Here is a 23072-nt window from a genome sequence, read left to right as displayed (position 1 = left end):
ACGGGAATTTGGGTCTGGTGGTGATGTCCAGCAGGAAGTGGCAGAAATGGCAGCTAATGATCCTCTGGATGTGGATACTGGTGGGATGGTAAGTGAGGATCATGGGGACCCTATTCACTGTTATGGGAGGGTAGAAAGGGTGTGAGCGCCGCAATGTGGGAGATCGCTCAGACCCAGTTGACGGTGCTGGGCAATCCTCAGTTGAGGATGAAGGTAGATATTTTGAAGACCCCCTTGTCGAAGCTGGTATCATCAGAACAGATGCAGTGGAAACGGAGGAACTGGGAGAATGGAATAGAGTCTTTCCAGGAAGCAGGATGTGAGGATGTACAGTCAGAGTAACTGGGAGTCATTTGGTTTGTAGTGGATATTGGTGGTCAGCCTTTCCCCATAGATGGAAACAAAGATGTTGAGGAAAGGATGGGAATAGTCAGAGATGGACCAGGTGAAGTAGAGAGCAGGGTAGAAATTGAAGACAAAATTAATAAACTTTTCCAATTCTGGATGAGAGAGGGAAGCAGAGCCAATGATATCATTGATATACCAGGAAAAAAGTGAATGAATCCATGCCGACTCTTCCTGATAAACTGATATTTTTTGAGGTCACCAGTTATCCTATCCTTGATTACAGACTGCAACAATTTCCCCACCACAGATGTCAGGCTAACTGGTCTGAAATTCCAGGTTTCCCTCTGTCACCCTTTCTAAAGAGTGGAATGACATGACCACATTTCCTAGCCAGTGTTACAACTCCTGAATCCACGTAACTCAAAAAGATTATGGTTTGGACATCGGCAATGTGCTCTCCTACGTCCTTCAATACCTATGGATGGAAGCTATCAGGTCCTGGGGATTAGAGTTAATGGGAACTACAGATGCTGGAGGATCCGAGATAACAAAGTGTGGAGCTGGGTGAACACAGCAGGCCAGGCAGCATCTCAGGAGCAGGAAAGCTGATGTTTCGGGCCTAGACCCTTCATCAGAAAAAAATCCTGGAGATTTGTCACTCCAGTTTCATTCATTTCCCCATATTGATGATTTACTTTGTTAATTTTATTTATATCCTGTCCCTGATCCTCTGTAAATTTCTTTGGGACTTCCAACAGCCTCTTTTTCTACTTTGAATAGTGAAACAGAATAATCTTTCGGTGTGCCTGCCATTTCCCTAAGGTCATTGACAATATGCCCACTCTCAGCTTTCAGTGGGCTAATAATTCTCTTAACCAGCCACATTCCCTTTGTATAACCATTAAATCTCTTCTTATTGACTTCTATATCCAATACAAGTTTCCTGTCTTAATTCTTTTTAGCCTCTTTTATAAGCTACTTTATGGCCCTTTGTTGGTCTTTGTATTTGTCCTATTCTGAGGGATCTGTACTGTTCTTTGTGTTTTAATAAGCCTTTTTTTTAAATTTTATGCTGTTCCTTATCTCCTGACATGTCCATAGCTTTTTTTTTGTCAGGTGGAGATTTTCCTTCTCCTGGGTACAAGCTGTTTCTGAATAGCATTAATACCACCACCATGAATACCGCCACTGTTCTGCAGATGTTTTACACGTAAGCAGACCTCCCAGTTTACAGTGGACAGTCTCTGCCTCATCTCATTAAAGTCTGCTTTACTTGAATCCTAATTTCTAGCATCTGGTCTTTGCTTGCTTCTTACAAGTACTACATAAAACTCAATCATGTTATGATCACCATTTGACAAACATTCATGAACAACTAGATCACTAATTAAATCAGGCTCATTGCTCATTTCTAGATCCAAACTTGCTTGTCCCCTTGTCACATCCAAGAATTATTGCTGTAGGAAGCTATCCTGGACATACTCAAGAAATTTGCAACCTTTCTGGCAGCCACTTGCCTGTCTCTCTTAATCTATGTTAAGATTAAAATTTCCCCATTGACACTTCTCTGCCTTTTTTTAAATAGCTGCCTAATTTCAGCATTTATGCAATTCTGCCCTTCTGAGCAGGATTGTACATGGTTTTAGTTCCTTTATGGTTCCTCAGTTCCACCTATATGATCTCCACTGGGTGGTTTCCCCTCAACCCACCCTCCTCCATCACAGAAGTGATTCTGTTTCCGAACAGTAGTGACACCCCACCTCCTCTGCTATTTTCTCTATGCATCCTGTCAACCTTAGAACCTGGTATTGTTTAGTTCCCAGCCCTGGCCATCCTACAGCCATATCTCTGCAATGGCTACTATATAGTAGCTTCCAATTTGAATCTGTGCCTACAGTTCATTTAATTTGTTCCTCTCGCTCTGTGCATTTGTATAAAGAACACTAATATTCTAGGATGCATCACATCAGGTCTGGGGACTTATTGGTCTTTAGTTCCATTTGTTTCTTTTTTCTGTAACAGTGGTTATATTTATTTCCTCTCCTTTAACCCCTTGATCGTTTAACAGTTTTGGATGTTGTTAGTGTCTTCTGCAGTGTAGATTGATGCGAGGTATTTCTTCAATTCCTCTGCCATTTCATGTTTCTCCACTACTATAAAGTATTTTGCAATCTGTCTCAGTGTTACTTCCAAGTTTACTATTAATTTGTTGGATGTAGACATCACTGACCAGTCAGCATTTGTTGCCCGTCCCTCGTTGCCTTTGATTAAATAGTGGTGAACTCCTTTCTTGAACCTCTACAGTCCACATGCTGTGGGTTGACCCACAATGCCCTTTGGGAGGGAGTTCCAGAAATTTTAACCCCTAGGAATACTTCTCCTGCAATATGTGGGGAATCAGAGATGCTTCCAGTCTCCATAGTGACTATGTATGCAGGAGGTGTGTTTATCTGCAGCTCCTGATTTGCCACATGGAGTGCTTGAAGCTGTGGATGGACTCACTGTGGAGCATTTGTGAGGCTGAGAATGTTGTGGATAGCATATTTAGCAAGGTAGCCATGCCATCAGTAAGGGTTACACAAACAGGGAACAGTTGGGTGACCACCAGGAAGATGAGAAAGTGTGAGCAAGCAGAACTGGAGACCCCTGTGGCTGTCCTTCTCAAACAGATATAGTGTGTATACTGTTTAGGGTGGGATGGCCTCTCAGGAAACCAGCAGCAGCCAGGTCAATGGCACCATGATAGCAGAAAGGTCAAAGTGTAGGCAAGCAGAAGTGATAAGGGACTCTATAGGTAGGGGCACAGATAAACATTTCAGCAGCTACGAGTAAGATTCAAGTTGGTATGTTGCTCCCCTGGTGCCAGGGTCAAGGATGTCTCTGAGCAGGTACAGGGAGTTCTGAACTGGGAAAGTAAACAACTAGAGATTGTTGTCCAAATTGGTACTAATACCACAGGCAGAAAGAGAGATGCGGCCCTGCAAAGAGAATTAGGTCAGAAGTCAAAAAGTAAGACTTCTAGGGTTGTAATCACTGGATTACTTTCTGTGCCACATGCCAGCAATGCTAGGAATAGATAGTGCAGTTAAATGCATGGCTAAAAAGCTTGTGTGGGAGGGAGGACTTCAGTTATGTGAATCATTGAGATCTCTACTGGGACAGGTAGGACCTGTGCAAAGAAGAATGAGTTTCACCTAAATTGGAGGGCACCAATGTCCTGGCAGGTAGATTTGTTAGTGCTACTCAGAAGGGTTTAAACTAATGTGACAGAAACTAGCGCAGCAGGGCAGCAAGTTAAATGGCCAAAGAAGTCTGAGACTAAGGCCAGTAAGATTAAGAAGAAGAACAAACGGGGCAAGTTAGTGAACATGGTAGGACTGGCGGTCTGAGCTATATTTGTTTTAATGCGAGGAGTGTGACAGGCAGATGAACTTAGAGCTTGGATTATTATAGATAACTATAATGCATACAACCATGTGACTATTCCAGAGACTTTTTTGAAAGAGAGACAACACTGGCAGCACACCTTTCTGGGATCTAGATGCTTTAGATGAGATAGAGAGGGATGTAAGAGAGGTGAGGGAGTTGTGTTATTGAAGAATATCGCAGCTGTTCTGGGGGAAGACAGTTTGGAAGACTCATCCAGCCAGACCATATGGGTAGAGCTCAGGATTAGGAAGAGTGGAGTCACTTTGATGGGATTGTACTTGAGGCCTCCCAACAGCCAGTGGATGACAGAGGAATAGATATGTGGACAAATTCTGGAAAAATGTTAAATAACAGGGTTGTTTATAGTTGATGATTTTAACTTCTTGAAACTGACTGGGACTCATTTAATACCAGGGACTTGGATGGAGGAGAATTCATCTGGTGTGACCAAGATATTGTTTTGAAGCAGTACAGGTGTTTCTCTGAGAACACCATAGTTTCATTCTTGTGCAATGTCACGCTAAGGAAAATCATCACAGAAAATCAGATTAAAGGGAAATCACTGTAGAAAATCATTATATTGTACAGTAGAAAGTTTGCACTGCCCAAACAGCATCCACTATTCATAAATCACATTAAAGCCAATTTATGTTGATGAAATACACATTTTAGCAGAAATACATATCTGTAAATAGCCCAATCAGGGAAAAGGGCCATACAAGACCAGGTATTGGCAAGCAAGTCCAGCCAGGTGATTGAAGTTTTAGTCGGGGACCAAGTGGGAACAGTGACCATAATTCTATAGGTTTCAAGTTACTTTTGGATAAGGACAGGTGAAAGTTGGTGAAAGTTCTAAATTTGGGGGAAGGCTAGCCACCCCAATATTAGGCAGGAACTGAGAATGTAGACTGGGGGCAGCTGCTTGAGGGTAAACCCATAACTGGTATGTGGGAATCTTTTAAAGGCCCGTTGATTCGAATTCAGGACTAGCACATTCCAGTGAAAATGAAGGATGAGGATGGCAAAGTTCAGAACATTGGGCGACAAAAGAAATCAAGAGCTTAGTCAAAAAGAGAAAGGAAGCTTACGTAAGGTTTAAGAAACTGAAGACAGACAGCATCCTTGAAAAATATGAAGACAGCAAGAAAGAACTCAAACAAGGAATTAGGAGGGCTAAAAGAGGCTGAAATAACTCCACAGAGGCTGGTATCCCATCACCAAGTCACTTTTATTTACACATGTGTAGTACTAGATAGTAATCCAGCTCCCTCAAAGCTAGCTCTCAAAGTGAACTGGATGTCTGACACAACCACAAACAGAACTGTCGGGTAGGCCCATTGTTTTAGCCTGCTCCTGCCCCATAGAACTCACCCCTTCCTACCTTGGCTCAGGCTTCTCTCCTCTGGTCCAATCCCTGCCCAAGTACATCCATGATATGTCTCATGCTATTCACTGGTTTCAGAACTTCCAGTTTGCAGGTTCCAGCTGCCTCCTCTTTACCATGGACGTGCAATCCCTTTACAAGTCCATTCCCCACCAGCAGGGTCTTAGGGCTCTCCCCTTCTTCCTGCAGCAAAGATCTGAACCATAGCCACTCACCACCATCCTCCTCTGCTAGGCCAAGCTCGTCCTCACCCTCAACAACTTCTCTTTTAACTCCTCTCATTTTCTCCAGGTCAGAGGATTGGCCATGAGTACCCTCTTGGGTCCAGTTTCTTCTCTGTCGCTTCATGGGGTACATGGAAAATTCCTTGTTCTAGTCCTATTCTGGCACCCACCCATAACTCTTTCTCCGATATACCAATGATATCACTGGTGCTGCTTTCCTCTCTCATCCTGAAATAAAAAAGTTAATCAATTTTGCTTCCAATTTCTCTCCTGCCATCATTTTCACCTAGTCAATCTTTGACTCCTCCCTTCCCTTCCCCAACATCTGTTTCCATTTCTAGTCATAAACTGGCCAAAAATATCCTCTCTGAACACACTGACTCCCATAGCTACCTGGACTATACATCATCATACCCTGCTTCCTATAAAGACTCCATCCCTTTCTCAGTTCCTCCACCTTCATCGCATATGTTCAGATGAGGCCAGTTTTGACAAGGGAGCATCCGATATGTCCACTTTCTTCCTCAAACAAGGATTCCTCAGCACTGGCCCTCAACCGGGTCTGACCCATGACCCACACTTCTGCCCTCACTCCCTATCTTCCCTCACTCAATGCCAATAGGGTACTCCTTGTCCTTACCTACCATCCCACCAACACCTACATCCAGAAGAGGTCAGATGCCATTTCTGTCATCTCCAGCGAGATGCCATCACCAGACACATATTCCACTGACAGTAGGAACTGCAGATGCTGGAGAATCTGAGATAACAAGGTATAGCAGAAGAAGGGCCTAGGCCCGAAACATCAGCTTTCCTGTTCCTCTGATGCTGCTTGGCCTGCTGTGTTCATCCAGCTCTACACCTTGTTATATCACATATTCCACTCTGCACCCTTGTCCATCTTCCACAGGGACTGTTCCCTCCAGGACACCCTTGTCCGCTCTTCCTTCACCCCCAACACCCCCATAGCCTCACAGCACCTTCCCCTGCAACCAGGTGCAACACCTGCCCATTTACGTCCTCCCTCCCGACTATCCAAGGGCCCAAACATACCTTTCAGATGAAGCAACAGTTCACCCGCACATCCCAGACCTAGTGTACTGCATTTGCTGCTCACAATGTAGTATCCTCTACATTGGGGAAATGAAGCATAGACTGGGTGGTCGCTTCACAGAATATCTACGTTCTGCTCACAAAAAAGACCCTGAGCTACCTGCTGCCTATCACTTTAACACACCACCCTGTTCCCTAGCCAACATCTCTGTCTCTGGCTTGCTGCAGTGTTCCAGTAAAGCTCAATGCAACCTGGAAGAACAACAATGTTCTGAGGAAGAGTCACTGGTCCCAAAACGGTTAACTCTGTTTCTTTTTTTCTTCATAGTTGCTGCCAGACCTGCTGAGCTTTTCCAGCAACTTCTATTTTTGTTCAGGATGTCTGACACTCCTGTTTTTATCTCTCAGCCAGGGCTCCCTGATTGGGCCAGATTAACAGGCTCAATTAGGGAACTGATGTCCACCTGGCTGACCTTGTTACAATCACTACACTAGATAGTGTAGATAATAACATAAAATTACAAAGACTAGGTGAATGGACAAAACAGTGGCAGATGGAATTCAATGTAAGCATGTAAGGTTATCCATTTCGGACCCTAAAAATGATAGATCAAGGTATATCCTAGATGATATGAAGTTAAATATAGTGAATTCCCAAAGAGAAGGATGTGGAAGCTTTGGAGATGGTACAGAAATGGTTTACCAGGATATTACCTGGTTTGGGAGGGGTTTAGCTGTGAGGTGAGATTGGACAAACTTGGTTAGTTTTCATTTGAACACCCAAGAATGACAGGCAATTTGATAGAAGTTTTCAAAATTATGAGAGGCAAGGAAAGAATGAATAGTCAGAGTCTTTTCTCCTGGGTAGAAATGTCATTTATTCGGAGATATCAGTTGAAGGTAAAAGGGGATAAGTTTAAAGGAAACTTTTTTTACACAGAAGGTAGATAGTGCCTGTAATATGCTGCCAGAAGAGGTGGTGGAGGAGGAGACAACAGCAATGTTTGAGAGGCATCTTCACCAATACATGACTAGACAGGAAGTAGAGGTATATCGACTGCGCAGAGGCAAAAAGGCTTTTGGTTTAGAAAGGCATCATGTGTCACGTGGTATTGTTGCGTCGAATGGCCTGTTCCTATTGCGGTACTGTTCTTTGTTCTTTGTAAGATTGTCTCTAATTGGAGATGATCACTGCCTGGCATTAGTGTGGCATCAATATCACTTGCGACATGTTAGTCCATTGCATTTGAACATGAACTGCTTCAATATCTGAGGAATTGCAAATGGTTCTGAACATTGTCCAATCATCAGCGAATATCCTCACTTCTGACCTAATGATGGAGGGAGATGTTATGTATAAAGTTGAAGTGCTGCCCCTTTAAGAGAGCTGGTCAGGTAACTCAGTTGGGCAGAGTTTGAATTCAATTTCAAACAGCTGTAGAGATGTGGACAGGTCAGTAAGGTGTTCCTGTTCAGATTTATTATGTATCTACCTGATATCTAATTCTTGGTTCCAAAGGAAACACTGACATAACAACTGGCGACGAGAGTGGGATCCAGCTTGCAAACCATGCGCAAACACAAGGGCACTGTGGGTGATTAGAGAAATGCCCAGTTCACAGACTGGACCAGGCTGCTTGCTCACTCCATTAGCATGCACTCACTTTGTATCTACCTGGATGTTCACAGCATCCCTGCCTTGCCTTGCCTTTGTGCACTTCAACTCCTCAGCTAGACAATAAACGCTCACAATATGATTGAGCGCAGACACAAAAGCAGACAGCTCGTCTGCAATCATCATTCAGGAGGTGCAATTCCACATCGCTGGACAGCCCCATGTTATGTCAGTGTTACACCCGCAATACATGTCAGTGTGTATGAGCATAGCTTGAGCTGCAAGCAAGTCACCCAGGAGTTTGGGCGGCTGGTAAAGTAGGCCAATACAGAGTGAGATAGATAGAATGGGTGGGGATTTAGAGAAGTTCAAAGGCATTGAAGTTGATGACGTGGGTTATCATGAAGGGATTGTGTACATTTGGGGTTTGAGCAAGACTAAGAGACTGAGCATGAGACTCATTGTGAGAGGCGTGGCCTCTGTACCTTCCATCGTGCTGTAAATAACAATTGCACAACGGAAATGGAGCTGTATGTGACCACACCTGCAGTGGGAAAAAAGAAAATCTGAAAATTGAGACTAAAAATTAGCCAGGTGCCAACTTCAGAGGGTTTCATGGAGGGTTTCTCCACACATGCTCTCGTGAGCTACTTCACAGAATTCTGAGCTATTCACCCCATTGTATACGCATTATCTACAAAGAACATTACAGCACAGTACAGGCCCTTCGGCCCTCGATGTTGTGCCGACCTGTCATACCGATCTGAAGTCCACCTAACCTACACTATTCCATGTACGTCCATATCTGACTAAGGCAGCAGAAGTACTGAGCACTGCTCGGGGCTTCTGGGATTGTTGGTGTTGGCATCATATTTAATGACCAGCAGTGCAGCAAATCAATCACTGCTAGCCAAGAATAAACCTTCATTGTGACCCTCTATATTCTGAACGAGGCAGTAAAACATAAAGGGCAAGATAAGGAAAGACAGAGATACCGTAACCATCCAAATAGGAACAATGGGCCTGAGTACTAAATGAGTAAGGTAAGAACCCTGAGATGTACTATTGAATGAGATGAGTGACTGCTTATAAGTGTAGTACCATATTGAAAGTGGATTGGAGATGTACCTGAAGATGGGGAGCGTTTGGTACATATCAATGCCATAGTCTATGGACAGAGGATGATTGCACATGGAGCGTACCCGAAAATGTTGGGGATGACTGGCCAAGGTAGAGACCCAGAAGAATAAGCAGCCAGCTGATGGCTATTCTGACTTTTATGGGAATTCTTGTAGTCTGGTTTTTATTTGCATACAGATTAGGAGAGGTTCAGTAAAAAGAATGTGAAAATTTGGCTCTTGTCCCTCACTAGCGAGATTCCCACCTTGGGGGCAAATCAGGTAATATTTTCTTGCATTCAAGAAACCAATTTTTCCAATGTCACTGTATTTTCTGAACTCACTTGCAATTGTACATCTTAATCAAAAGCTGGTAAGATTGTACTCTTGTCTCCATAAACAAAATTTTGAACATTGGCTGTGTTATCTGCTGTAATTTACAATGACTATTGAGGACTCTTCAAATGTTTTTGGCCACTCACATATTTTGGTTAGTTTTTTCCCCAAAGGTTGAAATATAGGCTGAAAATCCAATCTCTGATCATTGTTTTGTCAATTAGCTTTAATCAATTTAAGTGATTCTCATGATACAAGCCCATATTTCAGAACTGAATCCTGTGGTCTCATTAGGAGCATCCCTAATAACAAACAGTGACAGAGGGAAATTCCTCTGTCTCAATGAGTAGAAAATTTCTAACAATAAGCTCTAATTGGGATACTTTAAGTTTAATGCCATCTTTCCAATGTAATGTGAGAGTGTGGATCTTAAGTGGTATGCGTAAATTTCTTTGGTCCAAAGTCGTCTTTTTGTTTGCTTATTTGCGACATACAGGTTGAGTCCTGATCCGATTGTATTTCTTTGGTAATCCATACTTTATAAAAGAAATTAAACTGACCTTTTTACTACCATGTTCCTGTAATTTTTCCGAAAGGTCTTGCTTCAGAAAATCTTGAGGAAACATCTAAAACTTTTAAATGACATACAAACATTTCTGGGTTTTAGGCTGGGGTCCTGTATATTCTATTAACACCTTGCCAAATGGTTCTTCAAAAGCTGGCATTGAATTAGAAGGCACACAGGTATATTTAATGATTCTAGAAATGACATGTCTTGCAAAAATTGTCCACCTGTTTTGTAATCTTGGCCAATAAAAATGTTTTAATATTTTAACCTGTATTTTTCTAATACCTAAGTAACTGCCATTGACAATAGCCATATGAATGGGCCATCCAGCCTGCCGAGCCTGCTGTACCATTTAATATGATCATGACTCATCCAAGACGTTAATGCCTCTAACCCACAGTATCCTCATAACCCCTATGTTATTGATAAATATTAGCATACAAATGGACAAGTTGGCCAGTGGATTCAGGAAATCAGGTTAATGATAATTTATTTCATGCATGTGCAAGAAGGGTCAGCTTTATCACTGTAAAACTATCACTGATGGGTGGCAAACACCTCCAAGCTTTATACAAAACATTACCAAATATATATTACAGTATCTAAAATGTATTGAACTCACCGTGTGATCCCTTTTACGTAAGGGAGACAAAACACAGACTGGATGACCACTTTTTAAAACACCTACATTCTGTGTCGAAAGATGACCCTGAGTTGCCTGCTACTTCAACACACTACCATGTTCCTCGGATAACATCTCTGTTTCACGTTGCTCCAGTAAGGCTCAACACAATCAGGAAGAACAGCATCTCATCTTCTGCTTGTGGACTTGCGGGACTCAATATCGAGTTCAATCCTCCTCCTTCTGTGTCTTTTACCCATGCCAAACCTTGTGACGTAGGTTGCTTTCAGCATTTTCACCCAATCATAGGCCCTATCACCAATCTCAGTTCTTTTTTTCTGGCCTACAATCAACATCCCACTGTCTGTCATCCCTTGTTTGTTCTTTCTCTCTGGACTCCACTTCCCTCAAACCAACCTCACCTCTACGTAATCAGCATAAATGCCACAATCCTCCAAACTGCTATCAGTTCTGAAAAAGGATCACTGACCTCAAAATTTACACTGCTTTCTGTCCACAGATGCTGCCAGACCTTCTGAGCTCCCCCAGCACTGGCTGATTTTGTTTGTATTATCTACTATTTTCCCACAGTTCTCAGGGACATTGTATTTTACCCAAGCATGGCTCTGTTTTGCTGATAGTCCAGCTCCTAGCCTGCCTTTGCATATCTGTGATTTCCTGTCTTTTTGAATTTTTTATAGAGGTGACTAAAGTAGTGGACATAAGAATGTCCATGGATATTGTTTATATACTCTTCTGGAAGGCCTCTGATAAAGTCAACATCAGAAACTGTTAACTCAGCTGGGAGTCTATAGAATTGAGGGCAAATTACTCACAAGGCTAGGAAATCGATTGAGTGGCAGGCAGTAGAAAATAGGTAGAATGGGGCACTCAAATTGTCAGGATGTAACCTTAGGAGTCTGTTAAGGATCTGTGTTAGGGCCTCAGTTACTCCTATTATTTATTAATGATTTGGTTAATGGCATAGAAAGTCACATAGCCAAACTTGTTGATGACACAGAGTTAGACAGAATTGTGTAGATAATATAGATGAAAGCATAAAATTACAGTGGTATAGTGGTAGACTGAGTGAGTGGGTAAAACTATGCCAAACGGAATTCAATGTAAGGACACGTGAGTTTATCCATTTTGAACCAAAAGCTGATTGATCAAAGTAGTTTTTAGATAGTACAAAGTTAAATGCAGTGGATGTTCAAAGAGTCTTGGGGTTCAGGTGCATAGATCTGTAAAATACCATGAATATGTGCAGAAAGCAATCAAAAAAGCCAATTGAATGTTGGCCTTTCTATCTAGAGGACTGGAGTATAAAGATGCAGAAGTTATGCTGCAGTTATATAAAACCCTAGTTAGAACCCACTTGGAGTACTGTGACCAGATCTGGATACCACACTTGAGGAAGGAAATATTGGCTTTGGAGAGAGTAAAATGTAGATTTATAAGACTGATGCCCAGACTTCAGCTCTATAAAATTGTAAATGGGACTTAATAAGGCAGCATTTGAATGAAAAAGTGCGCATGGATGCCATTATTAGTCTATGAAATAAAACCAAAGGTGGGATTTTACGATTACTTACTGAAACTGCAAGAGGTCATGAGATGAGAGTGGAGCATAAATAACACAAGACGATCAATCCTGATATAATAAAAGTTCTCATTGATAATGTTGTATTTGTTGTAAAGGTGAATGCATCATGCTTTCTGTGCAAGAGATTCATGACCATGTGGCAATTATTAAGAATTGGTGCAGTAAGAACTGTGCCTTTGAGTTCATGAAATGCATCATCATACAGAAATACTGCACAAATGTATAGATATTTTGGTATCAAATATATTGACTTTGTGCATCAAGTTGTGACCAAAATCTAAACTTGTTTACAAGAATGTCTTTGCAGGAGCTGTGAAACTTTCTGCTTCCGGCAGTGTCTCGATCATTACAGCAATCAAGCAATTTTATGCTAACAGTGACCTTAACTTACAGAAAGTGGTATTTCCTTTATGCTGGGAAAGAAAAATGGAGCAGTAGCAGTGTTACAGTGTGAAGTCAATTATTTGTCGCAACAGCATTGCACTGCTATCAGAGAAGATCTGGGAATTAATGACACATGGAAGCAGGTCTCAATTATTCAAGATATTGAAATGTTTCTTAGAACAGTGTTTGCAATGTTTAGCAGCTTAACTGAAGAAAGGACAATTTAATGAATTAGCCAAAGTGTTGGTGTGTTATTATAACATTTCAACCTGAAAATGATATGAAAGAAACTTCGCAGTGAGTGCACAAATTAAAACTGTAGTGTTTTGATTGCACACTACACGGAGCAAGTGAATACATACAACAATCCAAGAAAGAAATGTTCACTGAAAATACTCACAAAGGCATAATTGCATTGACAGTCCTTAGTCAACTGGTAGCACTGTACAAATTTTTACAGAGAAGCTGATTGACAACAATTTAAGCTGTGCAGCATGTGAATGCTGAGATCAGTAAACCGAGGACTCTGTATATAGATGACATGTTTAGTACAGTGATAGAGGTCAGAAGGCTTTGACTACTCTCAGCAGCAATGTGGACGCTGCAGTAATCCTTCAACCTGCTATATGACCACCTGGAATGCAGATTACCAGAAGGGGAATTACTTGAGTGGCATGCATTTGATCAGGCTGTAATTACTAAGATAAACAATTATGAATTTATAAAAGACGTTTTTTGTGATTGGTATCAAAATAACTACTCGAATACTAACCCAGAGGAGAATGTGGCCACACAGATATGTGATCAATACTCCAAGTTCAAATTTATGATGGTGATTTGGAGGACAGGTCTAAATACCAGTCTAAATGGCACAGGCAATCAATCAAGCCAACCTCTCATCCATTGACTCCATCTACACTTTCCATTGCCTTGGAAAGGCAGTCAACATCATCAAAGACTCCTCACCCCGAGTTCTGTCATTAGGCAGGAGATACCAACAGGTTCAAGAACAGCTTCTTCCCTGCTGTTATCAGATGTTTGAATGGACCCCTTAAATTTCAAACCTAATGTTGATCTTGCTTTTGGTGCACCTTCCTTATGGCCAAAACTTTGTATTCCTCACTCTGTTCTATCACCCTATGATCTTTGTGTGGTGTGACCTGCCTGTGCTGTGTGCAAACATTTCACTTTATCTAGGTACATGTGATCACAATAAATAAAACCAAAATAAAAATAAACAACATCCAGTTTCAAAAGCTGTCTACTGTTCTCGACAATTGTGCAACACTTTGGACATCAAGTGCTGGCCATGTTGATTTAGTCTCATGAATTCAAATAAATATAAATCCAGAAACAGATTAGAATTAGATCATTTGGACAACTTGATGCAAATTACAATGCACATTTTATCTGGACAAAATGTCAATCTGAATGCAGTATACAATCATTGGGCTCCCAACCCTCAAGCTTGCTATTTTTCCTTGCAACTTTATGTGACTCCAGTTTGGATATTACTGTAATTATCTTCATGAGCAAAATGGATTCATTTGTTCCTTAAATATTAGCCATTGCCTATTCACTTTCATGACTTTTTAATGAAGTTACCCATTCTACTGCAGGCAATTCACCCCTTACATTTTTGTAGTTTACATTTTTGTAGTTTCCTTTATTTTGATTTGTGACATCAGTTTAAAGTTAAATTATGAGTATTTTCTATCCCAATGAAGATAACAAAGTTGGTTCCTCAAAATACTGATCTAAAAAAATTCTAACCACTCCCACAGTTCAGATGTGCAGAGTATTTCTTAGATGGTAAGAGGTTGGAAAGAGTAGATGTACAAAGGGGCCTGGATGTACTTGTGAATAACTGAAGGCTAACATGCAGGAGCAGCAAGCTATTAGGAAGGTGAACGGAATGTTAGCCTTTAACACAAGAGGGTTTGAGTCCAGGAATAGTGGTTTTACTTTTAATTTGAAGGAGCTTGTTTCGACTACACATGGAGTACAGTGTATAGTTTTAGTCTTCTTATCTCAGGAAATATATTCTTTATCTTAGGAAAGTCACAGATGGAGCAAAACAAAGGTTTACTAGATTTGTTCTGGAGGTGTTGGGACTTTCCAATGAAGAGCTTTTGAACAATTTCTGCCTGTATTCTCCAGAGGTTCAGAGAATGAGAGGTGATTTCATTAAAACTTACAAAATATTTAAAGGAAAAAAGTCGAAGTACTGTGGATGCTGGAAATCAGGAACAGAATTTAGGAGGCATGATTAGTAATTTACAGATCACACCAAAATTAGTGATATAGTTGACAGTGAAGAAGGTTATCTAAGATCACAAAGGGATCTTGAACTATTGGGCCACTGGACTGAGCAGTGGCAGATGAAGTTTAGTTAGGATAAGTGTGAGGTACTGCATTTTGGGTAAAACACACAAGGACAGGACTTTTTGAGGTTATACAGGATGTTATGAGGCCACTTTTGGAGTATTCTATACAGTTCTGGTTGCCCTGCTCCAGGAAGGATGTTATTCAGTTGGAGAGTGTTCAGAAAATATTTATCAAGATATTGCCAGGATTAGAGGGTTTGACTGATAAGGATACGATGGGATTTTCTTCACTGGAGTGTAGGAAGTTGAGGGGTGATATTACAGACGTTTATAAAATCATGAGGATAATAAATATGGTTCATAGCGAGGGTCTTTTCCCTAGAATGGGGGAGTTCAGAACAAGGTGGCATATTTTAAGGTGGAAGGGGAAAGATTTAAAAGTGACCTGAGGAGCAACATTTTCACGCAGAGGATGGTTCATAGAACAGATAACAAACAACAATACAAACAACGAAGGCAAGCATGCCATATGACTTTTTGACCACCCTATCCACTTCAAAGTGTGCATTTTCAACATAGACAGGCACTAAAACATTCACCTGATGGACATGGAGATGCTTACGTGATGGGCACTTATATATTCACCTGATGGGCACCAATATGTTCACCTGACAGGTAGGAGTATATTAGTGTGATGAGCAGAACTGAGTTTCCCCTGAGGGGCACTCGTATATTCACCTGACAATGACTAATGTGTTCCCCTGACAGGTAGAAATGTGTTAACGTGATGGGTACTAACACATTAGTATATTTACCTGGTGGGCACTGAACTATTTTACAGAAGGACACTTAATGTGTTCACCTGGCAGGCACTAGTATTTTCAGCTGCCAGGCACTAATGTCTTTACCTGACAGGCACTAGCATATTCAACTGATGGGCACTAATGCTTTCACCAGAAAGGCATTAATATGTGCATTTGACAGGCATTAATGTGTCAGTTTGACCGGCGGTAATTGTTCACCTGACAGGCAGTAATGTGCTTACATAATGGATATTAACGTGTTTACGTAATGGGCAGTAATGTGTTCAACTGATGGGCACTAATGTGTTTACCTGTTAGATATGAATATATTTACCTAATGGGCACTAATACCTTTACCTGACGGCACTAAATGTTCACCTGACAGACACTAAGATGTTCTTGTACTGAGCATTAATGTGTTTTCTTGTCTGGCAATTGTATATTCACGATCTGTCACAAAACATGGACAGCTGTATGTGCACTTGATGGGCAATGATATGTTCACTTGACATACGCTAATGCATTTACATGACGTGCACTAGTGTGTTCACCTGACAGGCATCAATTTGTTCATCTTATGGACAATACTTTGTAAATCTGACAGACAATTATTTTTTCACCTGATAGACTGTAATGTGTTCACCTTACGGGCACTGCCATGTTTACCTGACCGGCACTGCCATATTCACCTGACTGGCAGTAACATGTTCACCTGATTGGCACTGATGTGTTCACCTGGCAGGCACCGAAGTGTTCATTTGATGGGTACTAATGTGTTTACCTGCCAAGTAACAATGTGCTCACCTGACAGGCAGTAATGTGTTCACCTGATTGGCAGTACTGTGTTCACTTGACAGAATGAATTTGTTCACCTGACAGGCATTAATGTGTTCACCTGATGGGCACTGATGCTTTCACTTGCTGGGCAGTAATATGTCCAACTGACAGGTGTTAACATGTTCAACGAAAGGGCAGTAATATGTTCACCTGACAGGTAGTAATGTTTTCACGTGGCAGGCAGTAATGTGTTCACCTGATGGACATTAATGTGTTCACTTGACAGGCATTAACATATTCACCTGACAGGCATTAATATGTTCACCTGACATGCATTAATACGTTCACCTATTAGGCAGTAATGTGTTCACCTGATGGGCTGTAATGTGTCAACCAGATGGGCAGTAATGTGTTCACCTAACAGGCATTAATGTGTTCACCTGATGGGCACTGATGCTTTCACTTGCTGGGCAGTAATATGTCCAACTGACAGGCGTTAACATGTTCAACGAAAGGGCAGTAATATGTTCACCTGACAGGTAGTAATGTTTTCACGTGGCAGGCAGTAATGTGTTCGCCTGATGGACATTAATGTGTTCACTTGACAGGCATTAACATATTCATCTGACAGGCATTAATATGTTCACCTGACATGCATTAATACGTTCACCTATTAGGCAGTAATGTGTTCACCTGATGGGCTGTAATGTGTCAACCAGATGGGCAGTAATGTGTTCACCTAACAGGCATTAATGTGTTCACCTGATGGATGTTAATGTGTTCACCGAACAGCAGTAATTTGTCCACTTGATGGGCATTAATGTGTTCACCTGATGGGCATTAATGTGTTCACCTGATGGGCACTAGTGTGTTTAATGTGTATTAATGTGTTTACCTGACGGCACTAAATGTTCACCTGACAGAAACTGAGCTGCTCTTGTACTGAGCATTAATGTGTTTTCCTGTCTGGCACTAGTATATTCATGTTTTATCACAAATGTACCTACCTAACAGGCAATCATGTGTGCACTTGACGGACAATGATATGTTCATTTCACAGGCACAAATGTGTTAATCTAATGGGCATCATTGAGTTTAGTTAACTGGCACCATTAAACTATTGACAGACAGGAATATGTTTACTTGATGGGCACTGACATGTTCACTTGACGTGCACTAAAGCATTTACATGACTGGCAATAATGTGTTTACCTGTCGGGCATCAACTTGTTCATCTTACGGACAATACTTTGTTAATCTGGCAGGCAATAATTTTTTCACTTGATGGACTGTAACGTGTTCACCCGACAGGTGGTAACGTTTTCACCAAAAGGGCAGTAATGTGTTCACCTGATGGGCACTAATGTATTTACCCGATGGGCACTAACATATCTACCCGATGACACTAAACGTTCACCTGACATCTTCTTGTACTGCGCATTAATGTGTTTTCCTGACTGGCACTAGTATGCTTGCCTTTTGTCACAAATGTATTTACCTGACAGGCAGTCGTGTGTGAACTTGATGAGCAATGATGTGTTCATTTGGCAGGCACTAATGTGTTTATCTAATGGGCATTAATGTGTTTAGTTAACTGGGACTGCTGTATCACCTGACAGGAATTAATGTGTTCACCAAATGGGCAGTAATTTGTCCGTCTGATGGACAATAATGTGTTCCCCCGACAGGCATTAATGTGTTCATCTGACAGGCATTAATATGTTCACCAGACATGCATTAATGTGTTCCCCTGATGGGCAGTAATGTGTTCACCTAATGGGCTGTAATGTGTTCACCTAACAGGCATCAATGTGTTTACTTGACACGCTTTAATGTGTTCACCTGTCGGGCATTAATGTGTGCAATTGATGGGTATTAATGTGTTCACCAAACGGGCAGTAATTTATCCACTAGATGGGCATTAATGTGTTTTCCTAACAGGCAGTGATGTATTCACCTGACGGGCAGTAATATGTTCACCTGACAGCCAGTAATATATTCACCTGATGGGCAGTAATGTGTTCACCTGAAGTGTATTAATGTGTTTACGTGACAGCTCTAAATTGTTCACCTGACAGACACTAAGATGTTCTTGTACTGACCATTAATGTGCTTTCCTGACTAGCACTAGTATGTTCATGTTTTATGACAAATGTATTTACCTGACAAGCAATCGTGTGTGCACTTGATGGGCAATGGTATGTTCATTAGACAGGCACTAATGTGTTTATATAATGTACACTGATGTGTTTAATTGACTGGCACTCTTATATCACCTGACAGACAAGAGTGTGTTTTCCTGATGGGCACTGATATGTTTATTTGACATGCACTAATGCATTTACATGACGGGCACTAATGAGTTTACCTGACAGTCATCAATTTGATCGACTTACAGACAATACTTTGTTAATCTGATTTACAATAACTTTTTCACCTGACGGACTATAATGTGTTCACCTAATGGGCCCTGCCATGTTCACCTGACCGGCACTAACATGTTCAACTATTGGCACTGATATGTTCACCTGACAGGGACCAAAGTGTTCATTTGATAGACACTAATGTCTTTACCTGGTGGATAACAATGTGTTCACCTGACTCTCATCAATGTGTTCACCTGTTGTGCCGTAATAGGTTCAACTGACAGGCAGTAATGTATTCACCTGACAGGCATAAATATGTTCACCTGACACATATTACTATGTCACCTGATGGACATTTACGTGCTTACCTGATGGGCAGTATTGTGCTCACCTGAAGTGCATTAATATATTCACCTGATGGGCATTAATGTGTTCACCTGATGGGCACTAATGCATCCACCTGACGGGCGGCAGTATGTTCACCTGATGAGCTGTAATGTGTTCACTTGATGGGATGTAATGTGTTCGCCAGATGGGCACTAATGTGTTTACCTGATCGGTATCAATGTGTTTACCTGACTGATACTATGTTCTTGTACTGCGCATTAATGTGTTTTCCTGACTGGCACTTGTATATTCACCTTTTATCACAAACATATTTACCTGATGGGCAATCGTGTGTGAACTTGATGGACAAATATGTGTTCATTTGACAGACACTAATGTGTTTATCTAATGGGCATTAATGCGTTTAGTTGACTGGCACTATTATATCACTGATGGACACTGATATGTTCACTTGACATACACTAATGCATTTACATGACGTGCACTAGTGTGTTCACTTGACAGGCATCAACTTGTTCATGTTACAGACAATACTTTGTTAATCTGGCAGACAATAACTTTTTCACCTGATGGACTGTAATGTGTTCACCTCACGAGCATGCCATGTTCACCTGACCAGCACTAATGTTTCTACCTGACACGCTACAATGTGTTCAAATGAGAGGCATTAAAGTTTTCACCAAACAAATACTAATGAGTTCACCAGCATTGTGTTCTACTGATGGGCATTAATATGTTCATCTGACAGGCAGTAATGTGTTCAACTGATGAGCAACATGTGTTCACCTGAGAGATATGAATGTATTCACCTGATGGGCACTGATGCAGCCACCTGTTGGGTATTAATGTTTTCACATGATGGGCAGCGTTGTGTTAACCTGACAGGCATTAACGTGTGCACCTGATGGGCAATAATGCATTGACTTCATGGGTATTAATGTGTTCACCTGACAGGCATTAATGTGTTTGCTGAACAGTCAGTAATTTGTCCACCTGATGGGCATTAATGGGTTCACCTGACAGACACAAATGTGTTCACCTGATGTGCATCAATATGTTCACCCGATAGGCAGTAGTATGTTCACCTGACAGGCAGTAATGTGTTCAGCTGATGGGCATTAATATTTATCACCTGACAGACAATAATAGGTTAACATGACAGGCAGTAATGTGTTCACCTGACAGGGATTAATACATTCACCTGATGGGCATTTATGTTTGCACCTGATAGGCAGTAGTGTGTTCACCTGACAGGCAGTAATGTGTTCCCCTAACGGGCATTGATGTGTTTATGTGACACAAATTAATATATTCACCTGATGGGCATTAATGTGGTCACCTAATGAGCAGCAATATGTTCACTTGATGGGCACTAATGTATTCACCTGCTGGGCAGTGTTGTGTTCACCTGACAGGCACTAATGTATTTACCTAATGGGTATTAACGTGTTTACCTGATGGGCACTAACATATCTACTTGATGGCACTAAATGTTCACCGGACAGACATTATGTTCTTGTACTGAGCATTTTCCTGACTGGCACTAGTATGTTCACCTTTTGTCACAAATGTATTTACTTGATGTGCAGTCGTGTGTGCATTTAATAGGCAATGATGTGTTCATTTGACAGGCACTAATGTGTTTATCTAATGGGCATTATTGTGTTTAGTTAACTGGCACTATTATATCACCTGACAGACAGGAATATGTTTACCTGATGGGCACTGACATGTTCCCTTGACGTGCACTAATGCATTTACATGACGGGAAATAATATGTTTATCTGATGGGCATCAACTTGTTCATCTTACGGACAATACTCTGTTAATGAGACAGACAATTATTTTTTCACTTGATGGACTGTAATGTGTTCACCCAACAGGTGGTAACATATTCACCGAAAGGGCAGTATTGTGTTCACCTGATGGGCACTAATGTGTTTACCTAATGGGTATTAACGTGTTTATCTGTTGGGTATCAATGTGTTCACCTGATGGGTATTAATGTATTTATATGATGGGTATCAATGTGTTTACCTGACAGGTACTAATGTGTTTAACTGATGGGTAGCAATGTGTTCACCTGATGGCACTAAATGTTCACCTGACAGACACTAAGATGTTCTTGTACTGCGCATTAATGTGTTTTCCTGACTGGCACTTGTATATTCACGATTGGTCACAAACATATTTACCTGAAGGGCAGTCGTGTGTGAACTTGATGGGCAATGATGTGTTCATTTGACAGACACTAATGTGTTTATCTAATGGACATTAATGTGTTTAGTTAACTGGGACTGCTGTATCACCTGACTACGGGAATGTGTTTACATGATGGGCACCGATATGTTCGCTTGACTTGAGCTAATGCATTTACATGACGTGCACTAGTGTGTTTACCTGACAGGCATCAACTTGTTCATCTTATGGACAATACTTTCTTAATCTGGCAGACAATAACTTTTTCACCTGATGGACTGTAATATGTTCACCTAATGGGCACTGCCATGTTCACCTGACCGGCATTAATGTGTCTACCTGGCACGCTATAATGTGTTCAACTGAGCGGCATTAAAGTTTCCACCCAACAAATACTAATGAGTTCACCTGACAGGCAGCATTGTGTTCTGCGGATGGGCATTAATATGTTCACCTGATGAGCGATAATGTGTTCACCTGAGAGATATGAATGTATTCAACTGATGGGCACTGATGCAGCCACCTGATGGGTATTAATGTTTTCACATGATGGGCAGCGTTGTGTTAACCTGACAGGCATTAACGTGTTCACCTGATGGGCAATAATGCATTGACCTGATGGACATTAATGTGTTCACCTGACAGGCATTAATGTGTTCACTGAACAGTCAGTAATTTGTCCACCTGATGGGCATCAATTCGTTCACCCGACAGACACGAATGTGTTCACCTGATGTCAGTAATGTGTTCACCTGACGGTCATTAATATGTTCACCTGACAGGAAGTAATGTGTTCAACTGATGGGCAGGTATGTGTTCACATGACGGGCAATAATGTGTTCACCTGATAGCCAGTAATATGTTCACCAGACGGGCATTTATGTGTTCGCCTGATGGGCATTTATGTATTCACCTGGTAGGCAGTAATGTGTTTACCTGACAGGCATCAACCTGTTCATCTTACGGACAATACTTTGTAAATGAGACAGACAATTATTTTTTCACTTGATGAACTGTAATGTGTTCACCTTACGGGCACTAAAGTGTTCACCTGATTACCACTGACGTGTTTACCTGACAGGTACAAAATGTTCACTTGATGGGCACTAATCTGTTTACCTAACGGGCAATAATGTATTCACCTGACGGGCACCAATTAGTTAACCTTATGGGCACTGTTATGTTTACCTGACAGGCACTAAGATGTTCACTTGATGGGCACTCGTGCATTCAGCCGATAGGCACTGATGTACTTTCTTAAATGACACAAATACCTGATGAGAAACTAGCATATTCACCTGACCGGCACTACTACATTCACATCAGTTAGTAATATTAATAGTTACCTGACATGCAATCATGTATTTACCTGATGGGCACTAATATGTTCACCTGACAGGAACTAATGTGTTTACCTGATGGGCACTAATGTGTTCACCTATTCACCTGATGGGCACTACTAAATTAGTTTGATGGGCACTATGGTGTTCACTTAACAGGCATTAGCTTATTCACATGAAGGGCACTGCTGTGTTTTCCTGTTGGGCACTGATGTATTGACTTAG

At 41.3% G+C, this 23072-nt stretch overlaps 1 protein-coding gene across 3 annotated transcripts in view; it reads left to right on the top strand.

The window, feature by feature from the left end:
- The window catches only part of LOC125446636 (carcinoembryonic antigen-related cell adhesion molecule 20-like), a 111550-nt gene that overhangs the window by 56814 nt on the left and 31664 nt on the right, over positions 1-23072 (top strand). For 2 of the 3 annotated variants that reach the window (XM_048520361.2, XM_048520360.2), the window contains one exon: positions 12598-13943. The exons of the other annotated variant lie outside the window; for it this stretch is intronic. The gene's annotated coding sequence lies outside the window, so the exon portion shown is untranslated. Of the gene's footprint in view, positions 1-12597; positions 13944-23072 lie in introns of those variants that run through there. 3 annotated transcript variants of the gene reach the window in all.

The sequence above is a fragment of the Stegostoma tigrinum genome, chromosome 34 (assembly GCF_030684315.1).
Source record: "Stegostoma tigrinum isolate sSteTig4 chromosome 34, sSteTig4.hap1, whole genome shotgun sequence".
In the NCBI taxonomy this organism is placed as follows: domain Eukaryota; kingdom Metazoa; phylum Chordata; class Chondrichthyes; order Orectolobiformes; family Stegostomatidae; genus Stegostoma; species Stegostoma tigrinum.
This window is presented reverse-complemented; position numbering and strand designations above follow the sequence as displayed.